Source organism: Pogonomyrmex barbatus, unplaced genomic scaffold (genome assembly GCF_055798465.1).
Source record: "Pogonomyrmex barbatus isolate J1 unplaced genomic scaffold, ASM5579846v1 scaffold11, whole genome shotgun sequence".
In the NCBI taxonomy this organism is placed as follows: Eukaryota; Metazoa; Arthropoda; class Insecta; order Hymenoptera; family Formicidae; genus Pogonomyrmex; species Pogonomyrmex barbatus.
The window spans coordinates 8262800-8270477 of NW_028297107.1; positions in this window are offsets into that span (position 1 = coordinate 8262800).

A 7678-nucleotide genomic window follows, 5' to 3' on the forward strand; every position below is an offset into this window, starting at 1 on the left:
TTACCAGCCCCATCCACGCCCGTAGCAGCTTACCAGGGAAGCAGTTTTGGACCACGCATCTCCCTCGAGGAGTATCTGCGCAGAGCGGACACCGAAAGGTAGGTGAAAATTATACATCGAATTTTATTCCCGGTTGCTTTCGCGTTCCCATCTTGCATACGTTTTAGTAAAATATAGAGTATAAAGAAATTAGACGTGAATGAATATAAGAGTACTCGCGTTCAAAATTCTTTCGGGTTGCGTCACTCGTTTTGTTCGCGTCGACCGACCGTCGCATAGTTGCATCGCCCGACCGGAAGGGTTTTACGACCGACCCTTTTTTTGCCGCCCTTGCCACTTTCTCCTAAGGCATGTAGGGTTTTGAGCCGGTTTATCGCTACGCACGGAAATATTTCAGTTTCGTAATACCATTTTAACATTGAATATTTGCCGCGTAATATTAATTCCCGTTATTTGACGTAATGTGCCCGCCTTGCTTTCTCGAGCCACGAGATTCGCGCACTCACCCGGCCGCCGTATACAGATACCGTAGGAGCACGGTGCGTTGCCTTACCACGGATATCGACGCGTGGACGACGCTATCGCCGAGTTACTCCCTAATAGTGCCGAATATCTTTGCTTTCGGTGTAAGGAAGAAATACCGGAGGGAACTCTTACGTATCATCTTGAATTGGCCCACGCGTTCCAGTTCGGGTATACTTCCGCCCGGGATCATTGCGATTGCTGCCGCGCCAGTCTTGTAATAGTCCGCGACGTTGAGCTGAAATTTCCTGAGAACTCAATAATTTGTCGCTGACATTATCGGAGGGGTTCCCGCAGATTTGAATAGTATAATCAGGGTTTCGTACTCCTTAATTCCTTAATTCCTTAATTCTTCCGAACCGCTGTTGGCGATTTGCCGCTCGATCGCTGACAGCGTCGCCGAGGGGCGAGCGTATTCCCGCCTTGGTCCAGTGCCACGTGGCGATTTGCTTTGGCAATCTCGCCACCGCCTGCGACATAACATAATTTGACATATGATATAAGTCGTTAATGCGATATTACAATTCGGTGATACATTCCCTTCATTTTGACCATCAGTCGTCACAATTTGCACACGTTCTCCATAGCGCAATGCTTCACGTGACGCTCGCAGTGAAATGCTCGAACGTCGTCCAGAGTGCTTAGGCGCCCTATATCCTCGAAATCCGCGTTGTTACGTCACGAATGACGCAACGTCGTTTTGTCCGAGCGAAATTTGACTTGATTTTATCGAATCGTATTCGCACCGGGCTGTATGAGGGAAATTCCAAAAACTTTATTTTTGTAATGGTAACGAACCTCGAGCGGCAAAGGTTCTAGTTTAAAAGTTTGTAGTGATTTAAATTTAGATGATGGAGATCTCGAGCGGCAAAGATTCGGTTTGATTGAGAGACCTTAATCCTCTCGTTGGGTATTTAGCCTATGTAAATTATGTAGGAAGAAACTAAGTCTTCTTGAGAAAATAATTTCGTGCGTCCCGATACTGTTGTCAACGTCTATGATAGTCGGGTCTGGCAACGACTCGAATGTTTGATTTCCTTCTCGTAAATGGTTTAGAAAAGCAACGAAGGCGTCGATGCATGCGTCACAATTATTTATTTCACGACAAATGGACAATTCGGTCGGGCAGTGCTCGCACTTTCGCGACACCGGACTATTTCCGATATGAATAAAATGTCTTAATACCAATCGAAACTGTTGTTCGGGGTGAATTCGTTCACAATCTAGCTTGCACTGATGGCACAAAAGTCCCGCGTCATTGTAATCACTGGCGATACCGAACAACCCATAACCGAATTCAGTAATACAATGGCAAAGACTTATGCGACGCGTGTATATTGCAGCAGGGAAAGTTTTCGGTTTTCGCGGTCTCTCGAGTTGTCCCCTGCACATTGGCGGTTCTCTAAATTCGAGTATATGCAGCAATAAAAATCTGTCCTACCTTTAGTAATAGGTGTAGAGGATTTTTCTTCTAATTTCCATATATCTTTTACTTCGTGGATCCGTGGCGAGCATCCGTAGCGGCGGCAATCTCGGGGTACGGAAGGTGATGGGGGTCAGCTTCCAAGTTGGAGGCGGCTTCGGTGACCAAAAGCTTCCGGAGAATAATTGTTCGTAGTCTTTGTCGTAGGCTGGCTCGACACCCAGTGTAACGTCAGGAGAGCCAACGTAAAAATTTCTTTTCCTTCCCCCTTTCCCACCTGCGCAGAAGCGCCACTATTCAAGCCAAAGTTGGCAACAACCGGCTCTCCTGCCGTTGACATATCACGCGTTGCGCCTTACCGCCAGTGAATATACACTGTAATAAATATAAGTAATAAAATTAAATAATACTAATAAATAAATCATGCTAACAATGAATCTAATCAATTGTAAAATTATTCATACTACAATAAGGCTCGCGTTGCTGTTGCGCATCATCTCCAGTCAGCCGCGCGCTGATTGGCCGACGAACGACCATTATAGATATGTGCGTCTAGTCTAGCTTTATAGGCTATGACCGCCGCGAGTGCCACGTGCGTTGGCGTACCCACGCCATCCGCCATCTTGCGCCACGTGCGTTGGCGTATCCAACGCCATCCGCCATCTTGCGCCGCGTGCGTTGGCGTACCCACGCTACCGCCACGTTGCGCAACAGCGCCGCCGCAGGCCACGCGTTACAACGCGCGGCCATGCTCGTTCACTCTTGTACGCGCCGTCGAGTAGTACACATCGTGCGAGTGTCAATCCAAATCCAATCCCAATTCCAATTCTAATTTTAAGTCAATTCTATTTCGTCTCAATCTAGTTAAGTTAATTAAGTGATCATTTGTATTCTAAATTTTGTATTGCTCTAAATTTAACCAAGTGTTACGCGAGTGTAATTCGATTCATGAATATTTGAATATAGTAAGTACAGTGTATTCGCCACGTGTCATTCATTGCATCATCCTTCCTATCGCCGCGAGAAATCGGAAGTGTTCGCGAGGCTAAAGAGGCAACGGGCATTAACAACTCAAACCTTATTTTACCGAATAATTAGCAGTTAAAGCGAGAATTCCAATCGTTTCCGGGGGCAAGGTGTTGTGCGTTATCCGCACTTACCACGAAGGAAACATTGGACTTCGAGCACGCGGTAATTCTAATCTTTTAATTAAATACAATATACGCCTGGAGCCTCTGCCGAATTCCTAAAGCACAGAGGAATCGCGCGGGTCGTAACGCACTTCGGCGGCTTGAATACGACCTCCACGTGGCCGCGATTTACGATCATAACGCGATCATCGGCGAGGAAGTGAGTTACGACGGCGAGTACGAACTTCTCGTGCACGACCGCCTCTGGAGCGCCTTACCGGCCCCGTCCACCCCCGTAGCAGCTTACCAGGGAAGCAGTTTCGGACCACGCATCTCCCTCGAGGAGTATTTGCGCAGAGCGGACACCGAAAGGTAGGTGAAAATCATACATCAAGTTTTATTCCCGGTTGCTTTCGCGTTCCCATCTTGCATACGTTTCAGTAAAATATAGAGTATAAAGGAATTAGACGTGAATGAATATAAGAGTACTCGCGTTCAAGATTCTTTCGGGTTGCGTCACTCGTTTTGTTCGCGTCGACCGTCGCATAGTTGCATCGCCCGACCGGAAGGGTTTTACGACCGACCCTTTTTTGCCGCCCTTGCCACTTTCTCCTAAGGCATGTAGGGTTTTGAGCCGGTTTATCGCTACGCACGGAAATATTCCAGTTTCGTAATATCATTTTAATATTGAATATTCGCCGCGTAATATTAATTCCCGTTATTTGACGTAATGTGCCCGCCTTGCTTTCTCGAGCCACGAGATTCGCGCACTCACCCGGCCGCCGTATACAGATACCGTAGGAGCACGGTGCGTTGCCTTACCACGTTCGGATATCGACGCGTGGACGACGCTATCGCCGAGTTACTCCCTAATAGTGCCGAATATCTTTGCTTTCGATGTAAGGAGGAAATACCAGAGGGAACTCTTACGTATCGTCTTGAATTGGCCCACGCGTTCCAGTTCGGGTATACTTCCGCCCGGGATCATTGCGATTGCTGCCGCGCTAGTCTTGTAATAGTCCGCGACATTGAGCTCTGCCCTGACTGCACCGAAGTTTTTACTGTGTCTCTAGAAGTGCTCGGGGAATTAGGCAACGCTATAGAGAACATCTGCGGGCGATACTACCTCGACGAGACCAATCCCGCTCCCGACGGCATCCTATCGCGCCGGCTAACCAACTTCTCTGTTGCACTGATCCGCTTACAGTCTAATAATCGCCCAACGTCTGGTTAAACGCAACGTTAGCCGTGTAATTCACTGAAATTTCCTGAGAACTTAATAATTCGCCGCTGACATTATCGGAGAGGTTCCCGCGGATTTGAGCAGTATAATCAGGGTTTCGTACCCCTTAATTCCTTAATTCCTTAATTCTTCCGAACCGCTGTTGGCGATTTGCCGCTCGATCGCTGGCAGCGTCGCCGAGAGGCGAGCGTATTCCCGCCTTGGTCCAGTGCCACGTGGCGATTTGCTTTGGCAATCTCGCCACCGCCTGCGACGTAACATCCCCCACATGACCACCGGGGCCCTACCATCAGCGCCTCCCACGCAAGTGCCGCCGCTCCCACCAGAGCGCCGCCGCACTTCGAGCCGCCGAAAACGAAGGAGTCCAGTGCAGAGGCTCCTTCGTGCAGTTCACATCGAGTCTCCAGCCAGGAAGGTTCCTGGCTCGTGAACACATCCTCTCCTAGGATCGGGTGCGAGTACTCTAAGTTTAATCCTCGGCACGTTAGCGTGTTAAACCGAGAGTTTTCTTTATTTCAATTCTAATTGTAAGAATTACTATTCAATTCTACTTATAAGACTAGTGCGGTTAAGTCACTAATATTATAAAGTTCATTATACTACTCACTCTTAATTTCAAATATACGAGGTGAAAATTGAACCGCGAGTGATCATTAGCGAATCCCACCTATCCTATCCTAGCGGAACGAATGAAACGATCGAGTTCGCGAGGATAAAGAGATCTTTTAAGCATATCGAATAAATTAAAAACTCTGAATGAAAACACACTAGTTCGTTGTATCGATCCTCTGGATTGACGCTGTTACGTGTTTGGCACGCCGGCGCCTCGACGAGGAACTATAACGATCTATTTATTCTAAATTCCAAATTCAAGTATATTTTCGTTATCAAGGTTTCGTGTACTCGTGCATGCACCAAACGTGCGGCGCTCCTGAGAGTCGCCCGCGAGGCACGACACCTTGTCGGAATCGTGGACAGTGCGTAAAATAAACGCAAATTAATACGGAATATTGTGTTCTCATGAAGCATTGAATTGCGGCGCTCATTACAGAGTCGCCCGTGAGACATAACAAACCGTAGATAACGCAATCACTTGCGTCACCAAGCGCATCTCTCTGTGCAAAAGCACAGCTTAGAGTCACGAAATAAAATTCATGATGAATTATTACAGTAAGATCTCTTTGCGATGCCACCGAAACGTCGCCACCGTTCAGGCCGAAAACAATCACTGAAAAAACTTTTTAATGAATTGAACTATCGACTCCCGCGACATTTGCGAAATCTACTGGGTGTCGAGCCAGCCTACGACGAAGATTACGAACAATTATTCTTCGGAAGCTTTTGGTCACCGAAGCCGCCTCCAACATGGAAGCTGACCCCCATCACCTTCCGTATCCCGAGATTGCCGCCGCTACGGATGCTCGCCACGGATCCACGGAAGGAAAGATATATGGAAATTAGGAGTAAAATCCTTTATAACTATTATTAAAGGTAGGACAGATTTTTATTGCTGCACGTACTCGAAATTAAAGAACCGCCAATGTACAGGGGACAACTCGAGAGACCGCGAAAAACGAAAACTTCCCCTGCTGCAATATACACGCGTCGCATAAGTCTTTGCCATTGCATTACTGAATTCGGTTATGGGTTGTTCGGTATCGCCAGTGATTACAACGACGCGGGACTTTTGTGCCATCAGTGCAAGCTAGACTGTGAACGAATTCACCCTGAACAACAATTTCGATTGGTATTAAGACATTTTATTCATATCGGAAATAGTCCGGTGTCGCGAAAGTGCGAGCACTGCCCGACCGAGTTGTCCATTTGTCGTGAAATAAATAATTGTGACGCATGCATCGACGCCTTCGTTGCTTTTCTAAACCATTTACGAGAAAGAAATCAAACATTCGAGTCGTTGCCAGACCCGACTATCATAGACGTTGACAACAGTATCGGGACGCACGAAATTATTTTCTCAAGAAGACTTAGTTTCTTCCTACATAATTTACATAGGCGAAATACCCAACGAGACAATTAAGGTCTCTCAATCAAACAGAATCTTTGCCTCTCGAGATTCCGTCATCTAAATTTAAATCATTACAAACTTTTAATCTAGAACCTTTGCCGCTCGAGGTTTCTTATCATTACCAAAATAAAGTTTTTGGAATTTCCCCCATATAGCCCGGTGCGAATACGATTCGATAAAATCAAGTCAAATTTCGCTCGGACAAAACGACGTTGCGTCATTCGTGACGTAACACTAGCCAAGAGAGCAAGCACGGCTTCCCGAGTCGCTTATTATTTTGATTAAATTACGCGTGGTCACTCTACCTCGCGAACTCTGTCGATTGTACGTTTCGCTAGGATGGGTGGAAGGATTGGGATTTATTAATTGTTTTGACAAACACTAATCACTTTTCACTTATATATATATATATTGTAAGGTATTCAAATACAAAATTAATTGATACAAAAATTGATTAAATTGTAAAACACGTTTAAAATTAGATTTATAAGAGCTTGAATTTGAATTGAGTTACGTTAGATTCACTAGCACTACAATAGAATTGGAATTGATTTGAGATTGAATTCGAGTTACTTCTTAATACTAGAATTGGAATTGAAGAGGGAGTTCACGGACTGGAGGCCCTCTCCAGTCGGATTCGCGAGATGAAATGCTTACAGTCGGCCGTGCACTGAAGTGCTTCTATTCGGCGGCTCGAAACTGCGGCGACGCTATGACGGGGAGTACGGCGCTCGCGTGGGAGGCTAGAGGATGGCCAGGGTGGGGTTCGCGGTAGCCTAGGGACGTATCACGTCTGTTCTTTGCTTCGTGTTATAAAGATTTATCATTGTAAAATTGAAAAGGATAATATCCTTATGTCACGTCTGTCGCGTCAGAATAAACGAATAAATTAATAATTTTATGCCCTATGGTAAAAATGTTACTCTTTTCAAATTTATAGAGATAACTTTTGTATAGCACGGAACAAGGAATAGACGTGATACGTCCCTAGGCCACCGCGAGCCCCACCAGGGCAACTCTCTGGCCTCCCAGTGCGAGCGCCGCACTCCCACCGCCAGCGCTTCCCACATTGGGCGCGCACCCCACCATAGCGTCGCCGCAGTTTCGAGCCGCCGAATCGAAGCACATCAGTGCACGGCCGACTGCGTTCAGTTCATCCCGCGAATACGACTGGAGAGGACCTCCAGTCCGTGAACTCCCTCTTCCAATTCAATTTCTAGTGTTAAGAGAAATCAATTCCAATTCTAGTAGTAGGAAATAACTTCAAACTAATTCCAATTCTAGTGCTAAGAGAATAATTTCGAATCAATTCCAATTCTAAGTGTTAACTCAAA